Genomic DNA, 23977 nt, shown 5'->3' with positions numbered 1-23977 from the left:
TTGTCATTAGTCCTTTTTTCCCCTCCTCTCCCTTCTCTGTATCTCTAATTCTCTTGTCCCACCCTTGTCTCCCTCTTCACCTCCCTTCCTCCTCCACCTTCTGTCCTATGTTGATGGTCAGGGTCACAGCCACAGAGACCTCTCCTCATCTGCCCCCAAAGGGTCTTTGGCTCTGCCCTGGGCCACAGTGAGGGAGATAGCCAGAGCCTGAAGGTGGGTGGGAGTCAGAGGCTTGGGCCCGCTAAGCTGTCTCAGATTGGGAAAGTCATACCCACCGCAGCGCATAGCCACACTGGTCCCCAGCACGGACACAGAGCCCTCTTTCCTGTGTTTCCCAGAGGAAACACATTGTTGTCCTGGCAGGAGGGGCATCTAGAGGTCATCCTGTCCCTCCCCCTGCCTCCAGCAGCTCTGAAGCCAGGACGGGCTGAGTGGAGTTTGTCTCTCTGGGGGAGTGAGTCCCACACTATCCTCTTCATCTCCACGATGACCAGTGTCCCTGAGCCCGCACGACCTGGAAGTCCTCTCTTAGGTCTGCTCTGCGTCCTGCATGCTGCAGGGCTGGGCAGGTGAACGGCTCTCTGGTCTCGAGCCTTCCCTGTGATCGGGTCCCGGCTCTTCTCCAGTCTCAGTGCCGTTCCCACATCCTTTCCCTTTGCCTGGCTTTCAGCCCCTCGGACGTGGAGCCTTGAGCCCTGCCTCCCCACCTCTGTTCTCCCTCCCACTTTCCTCCAAGTTCCCTGGGGTTGCAAGCTGCTGTGAAGCTGAGCCGGAAACCTGGGCTGTGCTTCCAGAAGCCCCCCTTCTTGGGAGGATCTGGGGCCTCTCGCCTTCTCCCTCTGCTGCCTCCGGATGGACTGCTGGGAGCTGACCTGAGGTGGACCCTGCGTGGGCTTCTGTTCCAAGTCCTCGTGTCTGGTGACAGGACCAGGCCTCCGGGGGGAGGTGAGCATGAGGCTCCGGAAGGTGGGAGATCAGCTCCTGGCTGTGGAGACCCTCTGGTCATCAGGGACAAGTGAGGAAGACCTCATTCCCTGCTTCCGCACGGCTGGAGTTGAGATTGTATGTCTTCGGAGTGGACAAGGAGAAAGGGAGCTGGAGGTGGGGGCATCTGGACCTGCCATGGGGCGGCCCGAGTTCCAGCTGTGGGTGGCCTGGGGGTGGCGATCTGCTCCGACGTGAAAGCAAAGCCAGTGAACTTTATCCCCATTTTCTGGGTGGGATCCCAACCCAAGTCCGCCGCTGCTCCATCCCTTGCTCTCAGCAAAGGTGCCCAGGCCAGGGACCCGCCCAGTTCCTCTTGGGGGTGAGGAGGCAGTTCTCCCAGTCTGGCGAGCAAAGGATGTGAACAGAGTCCCCTCAGCATCCAGAGATGCTTCTAGACTGGCTCCTGGCCTCAAGGCCCCTGACTGCTGGGTTCCCCCATCCACCTCTGGGTGCTGTCCTGCCCAGCTGAGCACCCATGTCTCCCATCAGCTCTCCTCTGAAGCCAATGAACATGACCAAGGCCACGGTCAGCTACCGCCAGGAGAAGACCCACGTGATGAGCGCTGTGGACCGGGGCTTCACGGACCAGAGCACCCTGCAGGAGCATGAGCGGCTGGGCCTCTCCTTCATGGACGCCCACGGCTACAGCCCCCGGGGTGAGTGCCTGCCCCTTCCTCGTGGCCCCCAGGCACTCCTGCCCCAGACTCCTGAGCCAACAGCACGGAGCCCCCCATCAGCGGATCCCGTAACACCGCGAACCACAGGACTAAGCATCCTGCTGGGTACCAGCACGGGCCCTGGGGATACAGAGAAGGCGCAGCTGGTGATCTGTACTGTGCGCTGGAGGAGCTTGCAAAAGACAACAAAGGGAAGAGGAACGCAAGCTCAAGTGTGACAGTTGTCAAGGAGGAGATGCAAGGTGCTGCCGGGTGAACAGAGAGATCAGAGTGGGCTCACCGTTTACTGACGGCCCGCTGTATGAGAGACAGAGGATCCAGGGGATGAGCGGGACTGAGATGCAGCCACAGACCTGGACTGTATCTCAGATGCCCTGAGCTGTGTGGCTTGGGGCGAATCATTTACCCTCTGAGTGTCTGCTTCCGCCTCTGTAAAATGGGGTGATATCACAGCGCTGCTGAGAAAACCGACGTGGCACATATAAATCCCTTGGTGCCAAGCCTGCCCCAAAGGAAAAGCACAGGCATTACGCAGATGTGCTTGGCCCTGAGCTATTTGATAGGAGCTTGTCATATATTATTCCACTAACTCTCTTTGCTTTTACGATGTAGTATTTTATTTCTATAAAAATGGTCTATAGCAAATGTGTAAATTATGAAACATAATACTAAACTTCTGTGGTTCAGAGCTTGGGAAGTAGGTTTCCAAGAGAGCTGAGCTCTCCCCAAAAACATTCCCCCAAAATATTCCCCTACTGTCTCCCGGAGGTGACCGCTGTCCTGCATTTGGGGTTTAGGCTGTTCAGTTTTGTTTTTTTGTTTTTTTTTTTTTGTAGTCTGACCACATATGTCTCTACCAGAAGCAAGATGTCTTCTAGTTGTGCCCCCATGGACCTTTATAAAAATGCTCTCATTAGGTTTGAATTTTTTTGTGCCTTGATTTTTTTGCTCCAGATTGTTTCTGTACATAAATGTGTGGACCTGCGGTTGAGGTATGGTATTTCATCCAATGTATATATGACAATTTACGTATCCATCCTCTCTGTGGATAAGAGTTGTTTCTGCTTCTTGTTTGAGTTTTCTGGTTGTTTTGTTGGCCTGTTCTTCTACACAAGGCTGCTGTGAACGTCCTTGCATGCCTCTTGACACACCTGCACAGTAGACTCTCTGGGGTGTGTCCTACAGGGTAATTGCTGACTTGTGGAGTGTGTATTTGCTCACCTTCACAAGGCTGCGCCAATTTTTTTTTCAGAAATGACCATGATTGTTTCCACTCCCAGCAGTGATGTGTCAGAGTTTCCATTGCTCTCATCCAGACCCAAATTTGTCAGGCTTCTAAATTTTTGTCAGAATAGTAGGAGTAAAATGGTGACTCTGTGTTCATAATTTTCACTTCCCTGATTACTAATGAAACTAAACACATTTTCAGATGATTATCAGCCTCCAATTTTCTTCTGTGAAATGCCTGTTTGTGTCTTTTATCTAATTTTCTACCCTTTGTTTGCTGCGATCCTAATGATTTTTAGGAGTTCTTTATCCATTTAGCATAATAGCTGCTTATCGATTCCATGCTGCAAATCCTTCTCCCCATATGAGACTTGACTTTTCGTTCACTTGTAGTCTTTGAGTGGACAGAAGGTCTTTTTATAACTTAGACAAATCTTTCTGTCTTTCTGTCTTTCTGTATGTACTTTTAGTGCTTTGGTAAAGAAATCCTCTCCTACCCAAGGTCATTAAAAAAGTCTCTGTTTTCTTCTGAAATATTTAAAGCTTTGCATTTCACATTCAAGCCTTTATCCATCTGGAATTGAGTTTTGTAGTGCTCTGAGATGAAATTTGATTTTCTTTTCCTATATAGATCACCAATTACTGTAGCATAGATCATCCTGGGTCTATAAGGACAATTTCATCATATGTTGACTTTCCGCATGCATGTGGGTCTGTCCGTGGACACTCTATTCTTTTCCAATGTGCTAGCACTAATCAGTGTGGCTTTATAAGTTTGATATATAAAATGCAAGTTCCCTGCTTTTGTTTCTCACATGTTTCTTCTCAATTTTCCCCTTATTCTTTTTCTTATGAAATTGTATAATCAGCTTGTCAAGTTCCTTGAAATATGCCTTGGAATTTTGATTAGAATTTTATTAAATCTGTGAAACTATTTAAAAAGAACTGTTGTCTCTAGAACATTAAGTCTTCTCATTTATGGATAGATATATCTCTTTACAGTTAGGTCTTGAACACCTTTCAGTAATTTTCTCCAGAAATATTTTGAACTGTTAATTGTTATACACAGTCTTGCTTCTCTTCTTATATTTTCAATTGTTATTGTAATTGGTCGTTTTTTTTTTTTTGTAATTGCTATCTTTTAAACTAAGATTCCTAAGTATTGCTGGTAAACAGAAATATAAATGATGTTTCTGTGTTCACCTTATATCTCTACACTTTGTTTGATTCTCTTATTAATTTTGATCATTTGTCTGCAGATTTGTTTGGATTTACTATGAGTAGAGTCAAAGCATCTTCGTTTGTTCTTTTTTTACTTATTTATTAGCCTTTCATTTCAAGTTCTTGTCTTATTGCACTGGCTCTGGTCAAAAGATTGGAACCTCCAATATAATACTGAGTGAAAGAGGTGCTAGGAACCATCTAGTCTGTTTTCCTGATTTTAAAGAAAATTCTACATTTCAACATATGCTGTAGGCTTTTGATAGAAACATTTTATCAGATTTAAAAAGCTCCCTTCTATTTCTACTTAGCTAAGAATTATTTTGTTGATGGGTGTTAAATTTCCCAGAGGCTTCTATTATTGATCTGTTTTATGATAAGAATAAGGCTTACCCAGTGTCTCAGTGGTAAAGAACCTGCCTGTAATGCAGGAGACATGGGTTCGATCCCTGGGTTGGGAAGATCCCCTGGTGAAGGAAATGGCAACCTACTCCAGTATTCTTGCCTGGGAAATCCCATGGACAAAAGAGCTTGATGGGATACGGTCCATGGGGCCACGAAAGAGTCAGACATGACTTAGCAACTAAACAACAACAATAGGTGAAGGTGGTGAAGTCGCTCAGTCGTGTCCGACTCTTTGCCACCCTGTGGACTGTAACCTACTAGGCTCCTCCGTCCATGGGATTCTCCAGGCAAGAATACTGGAGTGGATTCCCATTTCCTTCTCCAGGGGATCTTCCCGACCCAGGGATCAAACTCAGGTCTCCCACATTGGAGGCAGATGCTTTAACCTCTGAGCCACCAGGGAAGAAACAGCAACAGTAATGATATAAATAATTCACAGATTTTTCTAATGTTAATTGATACTTATAATCCTGGAATAACTCAGCTCAGTTATAATGTATTATTATGTTTTCAGTAACTTAGTAACTGGGCTTCCCTGGTGACTCAGATGGTAAAGAATCTGCCTGCAGTGCAGGAGACCAGCGTTCAGTCCCTGGGTTGAAAAGACACTCTGGAGAAAGGAATGGCAATCCACTCTAGTATTCTTGCCTGGAGAACCCCATGGACAGAGGAGCCTGGCAGGCTGCCATCATGGGGTCGAAAAGAGCTGGACATGACTCAGCAACTAACACTTTAATAGTGTTCATGACTTTTACAGTTACAATCATGAAAAGTATATGAATTTTAATCTTTCTTATAACACCCTTGTCTGATTTTTGTTTTTTTTTTAAATTTAATTAATTTATTTATTTTACTTTACAATATTGTATTGGTTTTGCCTTGTCTGATTTTTTGAATCAAGAGTATAATATTCTCATAAAATTTATTAGGAACTGCCCCCCTTTTCTCCATTTCTGAAATTTTGGAATGACAATCTTTGAAAGTTTGGTGGAAGTCATCTGCAAAGCAGTCCAGGCCTAGCATTTTTCTTTTTGGAAAGATTTTAAACTTATAAAATAATTTATTTAAATTAACACAAGGTTATGCAGACATTCTGTTTCTTCTTAGTCACTTTCAGTAAGTTATTCTTTTTTAAGAAGATATCCATTTAAGTTTCAAATGTATCGACACACACTAATTCACTCTATTGTGTTGTTATTTTTTTCACACTGTCATTAAATCTTTCAGTAGCCCTTCACAATGGTTATTATCAACCCCTCATTTTACATGAGGGGGTAAAAAAGGCTTGAGGAAAGGGAGTTACTTGTCCAGGCCACATATCCAAAGAGTGACAGGGTCAGGGTTTAGAACTCGGTATTTCTAAGTTGCAAACACAGACCATTCCTACTAAGATTTGGACAGACAAATGGGAAGGAAAGCTATTACAGCAGAAAAATAGCTGCTCCAAGCATGAACGTGGGCAAATGAGAAAGACGTGGAGAGACCTGGCTGGGCTGGAGACTGGGCTGTATTCTCAGGTGAGTGAGAAGGAGCCTGGGGAGGAGGGGGCCAAGGGGCAGCCTCGCTGTAAATCTTGGTGGGGTGTGAGAAGGAGACACAGGCTTTGCCTCCAGGAGCTCCAGCATCTCCTTGGAGAGACACGACTGTCTTCGGGGAGGCGGGACCAGGTTTGTTGCCACGTGGGTGGTATGAACCATTAACACTATCAGAGTTCTGAGAAGGGATACAGAATGGTAAGGAAAGACTTTCCCAGTGAATTAGGATCTGAACTGAGTTCAGCAGGATCTGACTCACAATGATGGGTAAAGGCACTGTGTGTAGGCAGGATCCAGAGCACGGGAAATGTATGGCAGCTGAGAAACCCAGGGATTTAGGAGACTGGAACGAGCCTCAACATCTGTATCTCCTTCCTCTACTTGCCACGCCCTGCCCAGGCTCGGTCTCTCCCTTCCTCCCTCCCAGCAGTAGAAGCAAGGCTGACATCTGCCCTGGCACAGGGCTCCATGCCCAGAAGGGCCTCATGCTTGGTTTACTGCCCTATTATCATTGTTTCAAAATGCTTCATAATTTTACCTTAGAACTTACATTTTGCAAGAAAAGTTCACAGAGACAGTGGAGGACGTGAGTGAGCTGGGGAGATCCGCGCTCATACATGTGCCACTGACCCTTCCTTGTTTGCATAAAGTACCCACAATGCCCCCTGAACACAGAATTCCAGGGGACCTGCAACGTGTGAGCGGGCATTCAGCAACACGCAAGGTGAATACAAGGTGCCACTTGATACCCGCTAAGATGGCTATTATTTTAAAAATTAACTTTAAAAAACAGAATAAAAGAAGTGTTGGTGAGGATATGGAGAAACTGGAACCATTGCACATTACTGGTGTAACAGTATAACGGTGCAGCCACTGTGGAAAACAGTATGGCAGTTCCCACCACAAATTAAAATGGAATTACCACGTGATCCAGCAAGTTCACTCAGAAGAATAAAAAGTGGGGACTTGAACAGATGTTTGTACAGCATACCTTGCTTTATTGCACTTCACAGATATTGCATTTTTCACCACCCTGTGTCTAGCAAGTCTATTGGCATCGTTTTTCCAACAGCATTTGCTCACTTTGTGTATCTATGTCACATTTTGGTAATCCTCATGATATTTCAAGATTCTTCATTATTACTATTTTGCGATGGTGACTGTGATCAGTGGTCTTCGATGTTATTATTACAAATCCCTGAAGGGTCAGATGATGGTTAGCATATTTTAGCAATGAAGTATTTTTTTTAAATTTAAATTTACTTATTTTAATTGGAGGCTAATTACTTTACAATATTGTATCGATTTTTCCATACATCAACATGAATCCACCACAGGTGTACACGTGTTCCCCATCCTGAACCCCCCTCCCACCTTTCTCCCCATACCATCCCTCTGGGTCATCCCAGTGCACCAGCCCCAAGCATCCTGCATCCTGAAGTATTTTTTAATTAAGGTGTGTATATCTTTTTAGATATAATGCCATTGCATGTTTAACAGAGTACAGTATAGCATAAATATAACTTTTATATGAACTGGGAAACCAAAACGTTTATGTGACACACTTTATTATAATCGCACTTTCTTGCAGTGGTCTGGAACTGATCCTGCAGTATTTCCAAAGTATGCTTGTATATCCATGTTCACAGCAGCATTATTCACAATAACCAAAGAGTGGGAGCAACCCAAAGGTCCATCAGCAGAAGAATGAGTGAACAGAACATGATATATAACATACTGGAATATTATTCAGACTTTAAAAGGAAGGAAATTCTGACACATGCTACATTATAGATCAACCTTAGACAGTATGCTAACTGAAATAAGCCGATTACAAAAAGACAAATATTGTATGATCCCACTTCTATGAGGGTCCTGGAAGAATCAAATACATAGAGATGGAGAGTAGAATGGTAGTTTCCAAGGGCTAAGGACAGGGGAGAACTGGGAGTTATTGTTTAATGGGTACTGGAGTTTCAGTTTGAAAATTGAAAGTTCTAAAGACGGATGGATGGTGGTGATGGAGCACAACAGATGTGACTGTATTTAATGTCAATGACACGTACATTTCAAAATGGTTGGAGGGGTAAATGTTATGTATATTTCACCACGGTTCTTAACATCAGCACAAGGTAAGCATGTTACGTCTGTGACTAATTGGGGGCACGATAGCTCCAAGAAAACTACGCTTTCCTTTAGGATTCACTGGAGAGAGAGAACCAACAGGATACATAGATCTACAAGAGAAGATAAACTGCAAGGACTGGTCACAAAGTACTGAGGATTAGCAGTGCCGTGGTATGTTGTCTGCAGGCTGGAAAGCTGGTAGTATAATTTAAGCTGAGTCCAAAGGCCTAAGAACAGTAATGGGAAGAAGTGGGAACACGCCGTTAAGTCCTGGAGTCCCAGTCCTGGGAACTAGGAGCTCCTATGTCCAAGGGCAGGAGGAGATGGACATCCTAGCTCAAGAGGAGTGAGAGAATTTGCACTTCCCCCACCTTCTTATTTGAGCCCTCAGTGGATTAGATGATACCCACTCACAATGGTGAGGGTGGCTCTTCTCTACTCAGTATACTGATTTAAATGCTAATCTCTTTCAGAAACACTCTCACAGACATATCCAGAAGTAATGCTCTACCAGCTATCTGGGCATCCCTTAGCCCAGTCAGGTTGACACATAAAATTAACCGGCACACAGTGGAACCAGAACTTGATTCAATTGCAGAAAGAAGGTCATAGCCTTCTAAGAAACATGAATGACCAAGAAATCCTAGCACGTCCTTTTTCACTTGTTACTTCCTTGCATTAGACAACAACTGATGCTGAAAATGATGACGCAGAAGCAAAGGGAAAGTGGGGGGGTTATGATCTCTTTACCTTGCAGCCCTTCTTTCTCATCGATAAGCTGAATGCAGAGAGCATTGGTAGAATGTGTGAGTAATAAGTGAAAAAAGCACAGCTCAATTAGTTTTGGTTAGTGCTTCCACCATTCTAGTAAGAATGAAATACATGTTTATGGTGAACTACAAAATACAAACTGTGTAATTTCAAACTCTGTAAAATTGCTGAGTTAGATCTTCCTTCCGTTCAGCTCAGTCTCTCAGTCATGTCCAATTCTCTGCAATCTGCAGCACACCAGGCTCCCCTGTCCATCACCAACTCCCAGAGCTTGCTCAAACTCATGTCCATTGAGTCAGTGATGCCATCCAACCATCTCATCCTCTGTCGTCCCCTTCTCCTCCCGCCTTCTATCTTCCCAGCATCAGGGTCTTTTCCAATAAGTCAGTTCTTTGCATCAGGTGGCCAAAATATTGAAGCTTCAGCATCAGTCCTTCCAATAAATATTCAGGACTGATCTCCTCTAGGATGGACTGGTGGATCTCCTTGCAGTCCAAGGGACTCACAAGAGTCTTCTCCAACACCACGGTTCAAAAGCATAAGTTCTTCAGCACTCAGCTTTCTTTACAGTCCAACTCTCACACCCATACATGACTATTGGAAAAAGTGTAGCTCTGCCTAGACGGACCTTTGTTGGCAAAGTAATGTCTCTGCTTTGTAATATGCTGTCTAGGTTGCTCATAGTTTTTCTTCCAAGGAGCAAGTGTCTTTTAATTTCATGGCTGCAGTCACCATCCACAATGATTTTGGAACCCCCCAAATTAAAGTCTGTCACTGTTTCCATTGTTTCCCCATCTATTTACCATGAAGTGATAGGACCAGATGCCATGATCTTAGTTTTCTGAATGTTGAGCTTAAAAGCCAACATTTTCACTCTCCTCTTTCATGTTCATCAAGAGGCTCTTTAGTCCTTCTTTGTTTTTTGCCATAAAGGTGGTGTCATCTGTGTATCTGAGGTTATTTATATTTCTCCCAGCAATCTTGAGTCCAGCTTGTGCTTCTTCCAGCCCAGCATTTCTCATGATGTACTCTGCATAGAAGTTAAATAAGCAGAGTGACAATATACAGCCTTGACGTACTCCTTTCCCGATTTGGAACCAGTCTGTTGTTCCATGTTCAGTTCTAACTGTTGCTTCCTGACCTGCATATGGATTTCTCAGGAGGCAGGTCAGGTGGTCTGGTATTCTCATCTCTTTAAGAATTTTCCACAGTTTGTTGTGATCCACACAGTCAAAGGCTTTGTCATAGTCAATAAAGCAGAAGTAGATGTTTTTCTGGAACTCTCTTATATAGGTGTTTCCATATTTGCATTAAATTAGCTTTATACAATATAAAGGTGAATAGTAACATTTATGTTAATAATGAAATATCTTAATTTTTTCTTTGCTTAGTATGATACTATATATGAAATAAAATACCATGATGAGGCCAAACTTATTCTAATATCAAATGCAGATAAAGACAATACAAAAAAGGAAAAGTATGCTAATATCTCTCATGAATATAACCACAAAATCTTCTTAAAATACCAGAAATCAAATCCAACAATGTATAAAATGAATTATACATCATAGACATTTTTCCAAAGACATACAGATGGCCATCAGACACATGAAAAAAATGCTCAACATCACTATTCAACAGGGAAATGCAAATCAAAACCACGATGAGATATTACCTTACATCTGTCAGAAGGTAATCCTCAAAAAAAGAATAAATAACAAATGTTGGAGAGGGTATGGAGAAAAAGGAACCCTCAGGCACTGTTTATGGGAATGTAAATTGAGTAACCACTATGGAAAACAGTATGGAGTTTCTTCCATAAAACTAAAAATAGAATTACTATACAATCGAGCCCTATACGTCTGGGTGTTTTTTTAAAGAAAACAGAGGCACTAATTTGAAAAAATATATGCACCCCATTATAATATTATTACACTACAGGTTAAGAAGTATATTATCTGAAGGTGGCAACCCACTCCAGTACTCTTGCCTGGAAAATCCCATGGATGGAGGAGACTGGTGGGCTGCAGTCCATGGGGTCGCTAAGAGTCAGACACGACTGAGCGACTTCCCTTTCACTTTTCACTTTCATGCATTGGAGAAGGAAATGGCAACCCACTCCAGTGTTCTTGCCTGGAGAATCCTAGGGATGGGGGAGCCTGGTGGGCTGCTGTCTATGGGGTCGCACAGAGTCAGATACAACTGAGGTGACTTAGCAGCAGCAGCAGACTCTGACAAGCTAATGATGAGTATTGTAAACGCTAGAGCAGCCACTATAAAAATAAGAGATATTTCTAATAATCAACTTGTGCAAAAAAAGGGAGGAAACAAGAAACAACAAAAAACAGGTATAACAAAAAGAAAACAAAAAGCAAGATGATAAGTTTAAATTTAATCATTTAAATAATTCCACCAAATGTAAATACTCTAATTCAGGAAAAGACAAAATTAGGGAAATAAAAAATGGATTAACAGTTTTTGGGGGGAAAGGAAAGAGGTTGGCTACTAACAAGAAAACATAAGGGAAATTTTTAGAGTGATAAATGGTTCTATATATTGATTATTGTGGTGGTTGTTTCACAGCTATATGCATTTGTCAAAATCGTAAAACTGTAAAACAAAAAGGCAAATTTTTGTGTGTATAAACTATGCCTCAATAAATATGTTTTCCAAAGTTCTAATTATTCCAGTACCTTAAATAAAAGAAAAAGATTATCTCATTGTTAAGAAAAGTTAAAGAAGGTCTAAGTAAATTAAGAGGTCTATCATGTTCATGGGTGGGAAGATTCAGCATTATTAAGATGATAATCCTCCCAGAATATATCTACATAGTCAATATAGTACCAATCAAAATCCCAGGAGGATTTTTGATGAAATCAACAAACTGGTTCTGAAATTCATATGAAAAGCAATAGACACAAAAGAGCCAAAACCATTTTGAAACAGAAGAATAAAGTTGGATTATTACTACTTGATTTTAAGACTTACTCTAAAGTTACAGCAAGTGATAATAGTAGGGCATTGGTGTAATAGACATAGAGCTCAACAGAACAGAATAGGATTCAGAAATAGATCCACATACACATGGCCAAATAATTTTTTTAAATGATGTTTTATTGTCTGCTGGAGAAAAGAAGCATTTGTGAAGTTTGTCAGACAGTTTATATGCCAGTGCAACTGATTTTTTGACAAAGATGACATTGTAATTCAAAGAGAAAGAATATTCTTTTCAACAAATGGTGCTGAAGCAATTGGATTACCATGTGACGGAAAAAAAGAATCTAAATCCATTCCACTCTTTTCACCACACACACAAAAATTAAATAAATTGCAGACCTAAATATATGAGTTACAACCATAAATCTAGGAGAAAGTGTAGGAGAAATCTTTGTGACCTAGTGTCAGGCAAATATTTCTTAGGATAAAAGCATACAAACCTTAAAAGGAAAAAAAAATTGGACATCGTCACAATTTTTAAATATTGGTTATTTGAAAGACATGCTCAAAGAAGTGGAAGCTACAGACTAGGAGATGTTTAGTTGCTAAGTTGTGCAGGGCTCTTTGCAACCTCATGGACTATAGCTGCCCCCAGGCTTCTCTGTCCAGGAGATTTCCCAAGCAATAATACCGCAGTGGGTTGCCTTTTCCTTTCCCAGAGGGTCTTCCTGACCCAATGATCGAACCCAAGTCTCTTGGTTGGCAGGTGGATTCTTTGCCACTGTGCCACCTGGGAGCACACAGACTAGGAGAAGCTATTTCCAGATCAAGTATCTGATAAAATACATAAAATTATTGCATATTATATAAAATCTGCCATATAAAATTCCTTCTACTCAGTAATTAGAAAATAAACAACAATTAGCAGTAGACAAAAGTTTTGAATAGACACATCGCTGAAAAAGACATACAGATGTCAGATAAGCACTGAAGAACCCCTAACATTATTAGTCATCGGGGAAGTGCAAATTATAACCACAGTGAGACAGCATTACATACACACTAGAACGGCCAAAATGAAGGAGACTGCAATACCAAAGAGAAGATGCAGGACCACCAGAAATGTCATACATTGCTAATAGATGTGCAAAATGGGGCAGTTGCTTTGAAAACCAGTGTGGCCGTTTCTTATATAGCTAAGCACACATTTTCCATGCAACCCGGTAATTCTGCTCCTAGGCATTTACCAAGGGAAAAAAAAATGTATCTACACACAGACTTGTATGTGAATTTCATAACAGCTCTATTCATAACAGTCATAGACTGACAAATGAATAAACAAAACATGGTATAACCATACAGCAGAGGGCCAGCCAGCAATAAGAAAGAATCAGCTGTGCTGATACTCAGAACTCACAGACAAATCTCTAAAGCATCATGCTAAGTGCGAAAGACCAGACACAAAAGGCTATGTACATTTATATGTTATTCTGGAGAAAGAAAGCTATAGAGACAGAAATCAGGCCAGTGATTTCCTAGGGCTAAAGATGAGAGGAGAAGATATACTTCAAAGGGAGATGAAGGACTTTCATAGCATGATGGAAATATTCTATGTCTTGATTCAGGTGGTAACTATAGGACTGTATATATTTGCCAGATTTCATTAAACCATGTAGTTTAAAAGGGTGATTTTTACTTTATGCAAATTATACTTCAGTAAAACTGATTGCCCCTAAAACAATTTGGTTGGAAGAACTTCCAATTCTATTAGGAAATTATTCTATTCATTTCTGACCAAACCCGCCCCCATCTGGCTGACCTCCAAGCCTCCCTTGACAGCTCACGCCTGCGTCACAGACATGGGCCAGGCAAGAGTGTGGTGAGGGTGTGGTCAGATCTGTCCCCACGTAGGGGGGGAATAACACCCCCGGCCCCTACCCTCAAAGAGGGGAGGGGACTCACCCTAAACCTCTGAGTGTGCAGGTCGTCATGGTGGTGCTGAGTGTGCCCTGGGCTGTACGCTAGGTGGGTTGGACAGGGTGATGGGGGCTGTGACCTCTGCAGAGAAGTCGTAGGAAACTGGAAAGAGGGGAGGGGGGCAGAGCACGTGTCCCGCCCGGTCAAGGTAGCCTTCCTGCTCGGGAAGCAAATCCTTGTTCCACCTCCGCAGAGTTCAGTGTCTGGGCCCAGGCCTGGGGGTGCCTGTCTGCTAGTCAACACCAGCTGCACCCAGAGCCGCCATCTGTCAGCCAGGAAAGTGGGCACCCTGGGGCTCCATGCACACGGGCGCACCTGGGCATGTCCCTGCTGCCTCCTCCGCTCGCTGACATCCCCTCCCAGGCCGCCCCATCAGGGACGTGTTCCCAGTGGGACCCTCACTGGGAAGAGGGTGGGGGTGGGTGACTGACAGTGATGGAGCTCTTGGCAGGGCCGGCAAGTTGGCACTATACAGAGACACTCCCAACAGCCCTCGGACAGGGAGACGATGACACAGAGTAGGGGAGGGAGGCTCAGAGAGGGTGATCGGTCTGCCTCTGTCACACAGCTAGAGGGGGCAGAGCCAGGATTCAAACCCAGGTCTACTCTTACCCACTGCTCCACATAGCCACGTGACCACTAGGCCACCCAGACCCTGCTGGTGACATCGCTTATTTTGCAGATGGTGAGTTTGCCAGCATATCTGCATGTACAGTCTCCTTCACTGCCCACGGCATCATCTGGGGTAGGGGCCGGGGGTGTTATTTCCACTGGACAGGTGAGGAGACAGAGTCTCAAAGAGGGGAGGGGACTCACCCTAAGTCGTCGTGTGCATGTTAAGTTTCAGTCGTGTCTGACTCTGCGACCCTATGGACTGTAGCCTGCCAATGTCCTCTGTCCATGGGGATTCTCCAGGCAAGAATCCACTGAAGTGGAGTGCCATATTCTCCAGGGCAGGGGGAGGGCTTCTCTCATAGCCCAGTCAGTAATCATCCGCCTGCAATGCAGGAGACCCAGGTTCAATTCCCGGGCTGGGAAGATCCCCTGGAGAAGGAAATGGCAACCCACTCCAGTATTCTTGCCTGGAGAATCCCAAGGACAGAGGAGCCCGAGAGGCTATACAGTCCATGGGGTTGCAAGAGTTGGACATGACTTAGCAACTAAAACCACCACCTCCAGGGGACCTTTCCAATCCAGGGATCAAACCCACATCTCTTACATCTCCTGCATGCACCACCTGGGAAGCCCTGTAAATGGCAGAGCTGGGATTTGGCCCAGGTCCCAGGTCTGTATAACACCAGTGACACAGGCTGGGACAATGGGGGCTCATCTCAGTGAACCCTGCCACTCCCCGCTCTAATGAATTAAGGCCACAAAAGATAAAATTGGACATGAAACTAGATAATAAGATTAACTTAAATATGAATAAAATCTCTAATAATTAAAAAAAAAAAAAGCAGCTTCTCACATTGATGTTGCCACTTCCCACCAGCCCACGACCCTGGCGAGTCCTCTCTAATGGGCCCTCTTCAGCTCTAGGACAACATCTATCGAATGTCAGCCACAGTTCCTGCTGCCTGAGAAACTGCATTCCTAGGGCGGAGGGAGGAGGAGGAGGAGCCTTAGCATTATCACCATTAACTTCACTGAGAAGGCATTTCTTCAGGTTTCAGATGACAGGGTGTTAGAGGAAGAGAAAGGGCTTTGGATGACAGAACCTGGGTGGGAAGAAGATTCCCACAGGCTAGAGCCTCCGAGGGAGACTCCCAGGGAGGGACTCCATATGTAAGTGTGAGTTTAGCATGCAGTGTGAAGTTCTGAACTGAGATGAGAAAAACAAATCAATGGCTCAGGTTCAGAGGACAGAGACTGGTTTTGATGGGTGCTGACAGGGAGCTCAATGTGAACCCATAGGAATCGGGTGCTTACTATGTATTAGGTACTCACATGAGCTTTATCCTCCCGATACACTTTCAAGGTTGGTGCCAGTAGTATTCAGGGAAAGAGAAAACTGAAGCTCAGAAAGCTAAAAGTCACAGAGCTAGTAAGTAGAGAGCTGAGATTTGAATTTTGATTTATTTGACTCTCCCTGGTGACTCAGACGGTAAACAATCCGCCTGCAATGCGGGAGACCCAGGTTCCATCCCTGGGTCGGGAAGATCCCCGGCAGAAGGAAGTGGCGACCCACTCCAGTATTTTTGCCTGGAGAATTCCACGGACAGAGGAGCCTGACAGGCTACAGTCTATGGGGTCACAAAGAGTCAGACACGACTGAGCGACTAACACTTTCACGTTATTTGACTCTGAAGCCAACTCTCCTTTGTACCTTACTGCCTTTTAGGACATGTTAACAGAGGTCAGGAGTTTAGCAAAAAGGAGGTGAGAGTCCTGTTTAACTGGGAGACTGGAATCTACCTGCCTTTCTGAACTTTGTCAAAGAGCCTCCAGACTAAAAAGGGCATGGAAACAAGATCACATGAATAAATTAATTCATTTGATAGTTTTCTTAGGTTGCTCTTATGTTCTAGGTTCTCTTGTAGGCACTGGAGATAAAGAGGTGAAGAAGACCAACAAAGTCCTTGTTCTCATGAGTCTATATGCAATTTTTATCCATGAAATATTATATTATATATATAATATATTAAAATATATTAAATATTAATATGTGTTGGTCAATCAATCATCTCTGGCTCTATGTGACCCCATATTAAATATGTATATATAATATACTATGTCATATATATGTAAGTATGTTTTGTATGTATATAGTATGTATATATACATTTTATGACATATGTGCTTGGTCCTATCTGACTCTTTGTGACCCCACAGACTGTAGCCCACCAGGCTCCTCTGTCCATGGGGTTTCCAGGCAAGAAGGCTGGAGTGGGTTGCCATTTCCTACTCCAGGGGATCTTCTCGACCCAGGGAGTGAACCTGGGTCTCCCACATTGCAGGCAGATTCTTCACCACTCTGCCACCAATGTATAAATCTCTCTATATGAAAATCTTCAGTAATTTTTCTTAGGTACCTGTAAATGAAGTTACTGAGCTATAGGGTGGTTGATATAGAAACTGCCAAACTGTTTTCTAAAATAGCTATACTATGTAACACTCCCAGAAGCAATGTATGAGAATTCTAGTCACCCTACATCCTCATCAACACTTGGTATTGTCAGATTTTTAATTTTAGCTATGACTGCTATCTCATGATATTTTTAATTCGTATATCCTGGATGACTAATGACATCATATTTAATAAATTTATATGTATATATACATGGTTGTTGTGGTTATTCTTCAGTTGCTAAGTCCTGTCTGACTCTTTGCCACCCCTCAGAATGCAAACACTAGGCTTTCCTGTCCTTCACCATCTCCCAGTCTGCTCAAATTCATGTCCATTGAGTTAGTGATGTCATCTAACTATCTCATCCTCTGCCGCACTCTTCTCCTTTTGCCTTCAATCTTTCCCAGGATCAAGATCTTTGCTGATGAGATAGCTCTTTGCATCAGCTGACCAAAGTATTGGGGCTTCAGCTTCAATATCAGTCCTTCTAATGAATATTCAGGGTTGATTTACTTTAGGATTGACTGGTATGATTTACAGTCCAAGAAAATCTCAAGAGTCCTCTCCAGCACCACAATTCAAAAGCATCAATTCTTTGCCTTCAGCCTTCTTTATGGTCCAACTCTCACATCTGTACATGACTACTGGAAAAAATCATAGCTTTGAATAGACGGACTTTTTGTTGGCAAAGTGATGTCTCTGCTTCTTAATATGCAGAGTCTAAGTTGGTCATAGCTTTTCTTCCAAGGAGCAAGTGTCTTTTAATTTCATGGCTGTAGTCACCATCAACAGTGATTTTGGAGCCCCCCCCTCAAAAAAAATCTGTCACTGCTTTCACTTTTTCCCCTTCTATTTGCCGTGAAGTGATGGGACCAAATGCCATGATCTTAGATTTTTGAATGTTGAGTTTAAGTCAGCCTTTCCACTCTCTTCTTTCTTCCTCATCAAGAAGCTCTTTAGTTCCTTTTCACTTTCTGCCATTAGAGTAGTATTATCTACATGTCTGAGGTCCTTAATATTTCTTCTGGCAATCTTATTTATGCTTGTGATTCATCCACCCTTTCATTTCACACGAGGCACTCTGCATATAATTTAAATAGAGTAACAATATACAGCCTTGACTTACTCCTTTCCAATTTTGAACCAGTTAGCTGTTCCATGTAAGATTTTAACTGGCTTCTTGACCCACATACAGGTTTCTCAGGAGACAGGTAAGGCAGTCTGGTATTCCCATCTCTTGAAGAATTTTCCACGGTTTGTTGTGATCCACACAGTCAAAGGCTTTCACTTGTTCTATGAAGCATAAGTAGATATTTTTCTGGAATTCTCTTGCTTTCTCTACAGTCCAACAAATGTTGGCAATTTGATCTCTAATTCCTCTGCCTTTTTTAAATCCAGCTTGCGCATCTGGAAGTTCTTGGTTCATGTACTGTCAAAGCCTAGCTTGAAAGATTTTGAGCATTATCTTACTAGTATGTGAAATAAACACAACTGTATGGTAGTTTGAAAATTCTTTGGCATTGTCCTTCTTTGAGATTGGAAAGAAAACTGATTTTTTCCAGTCCTGCAACCACTGCTGAGCTTTCCAAATTTGCTGATATATTGAGTGCAGCAATTCAGCAGCAGCATCTTTTAAGATTTGCAATAGCCCAGCTGGAATTCCATCACCTCCACTAGCTTTGTTCATAGCAATGTCTCTGAAGGCCCACTTGACTTCACACTCCAGGATGTTTAGCTCTGGGTGTGTTCCCACACCATTATGGTTTTCCAGATGATTAAGACCTCTTTTATATAGTTATTCTGTGTATTCTTGCTACCTCTTCTTAATCTCTCCTGCTTCTGTTAGGCCCTTACCATTTCTGTCCTTTATTGGGCCCATCTTTGCATGAAGTGTTCCCTTGTATCACAAACTTTCTTGAAGAGATCTCTAGTCTGTTTCATTCTATTGCCTTCCTCTATTTCTTTGCATTGTTCATTTAAGAAGGCCTTATTATCTTTCCTTGCTATTCTCTGCAACTCTGCATTCAATTGGATATATCTTTCCCTCTCTCCCTTGCTTTTTATTTCTCTTCTTTCCTCAGCTATTTGTAAAGCCTCCTCAGACAACCCTTTTTCCTTCTTGCATTTCTTTTTCTTTGAGATGGTTTTGATCACTGCTTCCTATCAAATGTTAGGAATCTCTGTCCATAGTTTTTCAGACACTCTGTATACAAGATCTAATCTCTTGAATCTATTCATCACCTCCGCTAAATGATCATAAGGGATTTGATTTAGGTCATACCTGAATGATCTAGTGTTTTTCCCTCCTTTCCCAATTTAGCCTGACTTTTGCAATAAGGAGCTCATGATATGAGCCACAGTTAGCTCCAGGTCTTGATTTTGCTGACTGTATAGAGATTCTTAGTTTTCTGATCTTACTAAGATCATGGGATCCAGACCCATCACTTCATGACAAATAGATGAGGAAACAGTGGAGACAGTCAGAGACTTTATCAAAATCACTGAAGATGGTGACTGCAGCCATGAAATTAAAAGATGCTTACTCCTTGGAAGGAAAGTTATGACCTATCTAGACAACATATTAAAAAGCAGAGACATTACTTTGCCAACAAAGGTATGGTTCATCAAGGCTATGGTTTTTCCAGTAGTCATTTATGGATGTGAGAGTTGGATCATAAAGAAAGCTAAGTGCTGAAGAATCGATGCTTTTGAACTGTGGTGTTGGAGAAGACTCTTGAGAGTCCCTTGGATTGCAAGGAGTTCCAGTCCATCCTAAAGGAAATCAGTCCTGAGTATTCATTGAAAGGACTGATGTTGAAGCTGAAATTCCAATACTTTGGCCACCTGATGCAAAGAGCTGACTCATTTGAAAAGACCCTGAGGCTGGGAAAGATTGAAGGCAGGAGGAGAAGGGGATGACAGAGGATGAGAAGGTTGGATGGCATCACCGACTCAATGGACATGGGTTTGGGTAAACTCTGGGAGTTGGTGATGGACTGGATGGCCTAGCGTGCTGTGGTCCAGGGGTTGCAAAGAGTTGGACATGACTGAGTGACTGGACTGAATTGAACTGAACTTAACTGATAGAGCTTCTCTGTCTTCAGTTACAAAGAATATAATCAGTCTGATTTCAGTATTGACCATTTGGTGATGTCATGGGTAAAGGTATCTCTTGTGTTGTTGGAAAACAGTGTTTGCCATGACTAGTATGTTCTCTTGACAAAACTCTGTTGTTTATATATTATACATAATGTATATCATATATACTAATATGCTATAGATATGAAGTAGTGATAAGTTTCATGACGGAAAATGTGAAATGGGAAGGGACTAGAAATGAGGCTTCTAGTAAAGAAGGTGGTCGGTAAAATCATAGAGATGAGATGAAAGAAGTGTTTATGTCCAGGTGAGAGGTGAGATGGGCTCGATAAAGGACAGAAATGGTATGGACCTAACAGAAGCAGAAAATACTAAGAAGAGGTGGCAAGAATACACAGAAGAGCTGTACAAAAAAGATCTTCATGACCAAGATAATCACAATGGTGAGATCACTCATCTAGAGCCAGACATCCTGGAATATGAAGTCAAGTGGGCCTTAGAAAGCATCACTACGAACAAAGCTAGTGGAGGTGATGGCATTCCAGTAGAGCTATTTCAAATCCTGAAAGATGATGCTGTGAAAGTGCTGCACTAAATATGCAAGCAAATTTGGAAAACTCAGCAGTGGCCACAGGACTGCAAAAGGTCAGTTTTCATTGCAATCCCAAAGAAAGGCAATGCCAAAGAATGCTCAGACTACCACACAATTGCACTCATCTCACATGCTAGTAAAGGAATGCTCAAAATTCTCCAAGCCAGGCTTCAGCAATACGTGAGCTGTGAACTCCCAAATGTTCAAGCTGGTTTTAGAAAAAGCAGAGGAACCAGAGATCAAATTGCCAACATCCGCTGGATCATTGAAAAAGCAAGAGATTCCAGAAAAACATCTATTTCTGCTTTATTGACTATGCCAAAGCCTTTGACTGTGTGGGTCACAATCAACTGTGGAAAATTCTGAAAGAGATGGGAATACCAGACCACCTGACCTGCCTCTTGAAAAACTTATATGCAGGTCAGGAAGCAACAGTTAGAACCGGACATGGAACAGACTGGTTCCAAATAGGAAAAGGAGTACGTCAAGGCTGTATATTGTCACCCTGCTTATTTAACTTCAATGCATAGTACATCATGAGAAACGCTGGACTGGAAGAAACACAAGCTGGAATCAAGATTGCCGGGAGAAATATCAATAACCTCAGATATGCAGATGACACCACCCTTATGGCAGAAAGTGAAGAGGAACTAAAAAGCCTCTTGATGAAAGTGAAAGAGGAGAGTGGAAAAGTTGGCTTAAAGCTCAACAGTCAGAAAATGAAGATCCTGGCATCTGGTCCCATCACTTCATGGGAAGTAGATGGGGAAACAGTGTCAGACTTTATTTTGGGGGGCTCCAAAATCACTGCAGATGGTGACTGCAGCCATGAAATTAAAAGACGCTTACTCCTTGGAAGAAAAGTTATGACCAACGTAGACAGCATATTCAAAAGCAGAGACGTTACTTTGTCAACAAAGGTCCATCTAGTCAAGGCTATGGTTTTTCCTGTGGTCATGTATGGATGTGAGAGTTGGACTGTGAAGAAGGCATAGTGCCGAAGAATTGATGCTTTCGAACTGTCGTGTTGGAGAAGACTCTTGAGAGTCCCTTGGACTGCAAGGAGCTCCAACCAGTCCATTCTGAAGGAAATCAGCCCTGGGATTTCTTTGGAAGGAATGATGCTAAAGCTGAAACTCCAGTACTTTGGCCACCTCATGCAAAGAGTCGACTCACTGGAAAAGACTCTGATGCTGGGCGGGATTGGGGGCAGGAGGAGAAAGGGACGACAGAGGATGAGATGGCTGGATGGCATCACCGACTCGATGGACCTTAGTCTGAGTGAATTCTGGGAGTTGGTGATGGGCAGGGAGGGCCTGGCGTGCTGCAATTCATGGGGGTACAAAGACTCAGACATGACTGAGCGGCTGAACTGAACTGAACTGAACTGAACTGAGTGGTGGGAGTGACTTGGATATGGGAGTGTGGTATAAGAGGCATGAGAGGTAGTTACTTACACAGAAGCTGTTTGAAGGAATCAGATACTCATTCTAAAAAGATTTTCAGGTAGACACAGTGCCAAAGAACTAGGAACATGAGTGAGGCCAACGAGGATGCTGGTTTCACTCTGCAAAGACAAAGACCCTTCTGTCACTTCTGCCCAAAGGTGGACCATGCTTGCTGGTGGAGGTGTACAAGTACAGATCAACTTTAGGACTGTAAGGCAGTGGGCAATTAGCCTCTTTGATCAAAAGACATGGATGAAATCCTCTCTCTTCTATTATCTGTGTGCCAGCCAGAACCAAGATACTTGAATATGAACAAAGTGATCCTGGGATCAGAGCTTCGCCCCAGAGCTTAGTCCAGGAAGTCTTCTCCTGGGATAAGGAGATGGAGAGATTCTCCCTTACTGAAATCCATTTTTAAAAATTAAAAACAATACATTAGTAGTAGATGTTCATTAGAGAAAATTTGGAAAGTATAAAAAGAAAATCAAAATCCCCTGTAATGCCCCCCCCCACCAGAGATAACAACTATTGTTATTTTTACATGCATTCTTCTGGGTTTTATTAGTCCCATGTGTATATAAATGAAAGCTGAAATGTACTTTATATTCAGTTTTATATGCCACTTTTTTCTCTAGCTCTTAATTTATAAGCATTTCCCAACATAAATTTCTTGTGAAAGTTTCATTGTGAATGACAGCTCAATCAATATTCCATCATAATTATTTTTCATTCATAATTGATTCAGCCAATCTGCCATTGTTAGCCATTAGATGGTTCCCAGCATCTGGCCATTAAAAATGATGCTGGATGACGAGCTCTGCACATATATCTTTGTGTCCATCTCTGATTATTCCCTTATGACCAATTTCTGGCCTCACCAGGTCAAAGGGTATGGGCATATTTAAAGCTTTTAAAACAAGCTGTGAAGTTGCCACCATGGAGATTGACCTGGGTTCCACTCACTACTCAGGGTCTAAGAGCATCCTCAACCCTTCCTCCTTCAGCATTGACTTTCCTCCCTTAGCATTCTCTCTTGACTCCCTTGGGAAACACTACAGAAAAGGATTATATTCTGAAATAACTTAATTATGTTTTTATCTGAAGGTATTTTAAAAAGTCAACATAATTACTCCAGTCCCATTAAGTTTAATTGGTAGCAAATTATGCCTTTAGCATGAAGCTAAGGTTGCTTTGCTGGCTGGAGTAGAGATGGGGTTTGGCTGGGTTTTTGTTTGGTTTTTTCTTTTTGTATTGTCTCAGTAAGTTCACTTCTTTTTTTTAAATGTTTTATTTATTTATTTTAATTGGGAGGATAATTGCTTTACAATATTGCAATGGTTTTTTCCATACATCAGTATGAATCGACCATAGGTATACATCTCTCCCCTCCATCCTGAACCCCCCTCCCACCACCCTCTCCACCCTATCCCTCTAGGTAGTCACAGAGCACCTCAAATATATTATTCATTTTTTTTAATTTATAGATTTATAGCGTTAGCATTTAGGTCTAGGATCCACCTGAAGTTAATTTTTGAGTATGGTACAGTGTTAAGTAGGAGTCTGAATTTACTGTTTTTCTGTATAGATATTCAATTGGTACAGCATCTTTTGTTGAAAATGGTGTTCTTTTTACCATCGAATTACATTATAATCATTGTCTAAAACAGCTTGATTATTTGTATGGCTCTATCTTTGATGTTTCTGTTGTGTTCCACTGATCTACTTGTCCATTCTTATTCTGTCTTGGTCATCATAGTGTTGAGGTTAGTTTTGAAATCAAGCAACGTGTTTCCTTTAAGTTTGTTTCCATTCTTTCTGAATTATTATTATTATTATTTTGGCTTTATAGGTCTTTTACAGTTCTATATATCTTTCAAAACTAGCTTATACTAAAAGTGGGATAC

Source organism: Oryx dammah, unplaced genomic scaffold, assembly GCF_014754425.2.
Source record: "Oryx dammah isolate SB20612 unplaced genomic scaffold, SCBI_Odam_1.1 HiC_scaffold_27, whole genome shotgun sequence".
Lineage (NCBI taxonomy): Eukaryota > Metazoa > Chordata > Mammalia > Artiodactyla > Bovidae > Oryx > Oryx dammah.
Note: the sequence above shows the minus strand (reverse complement) of the source record.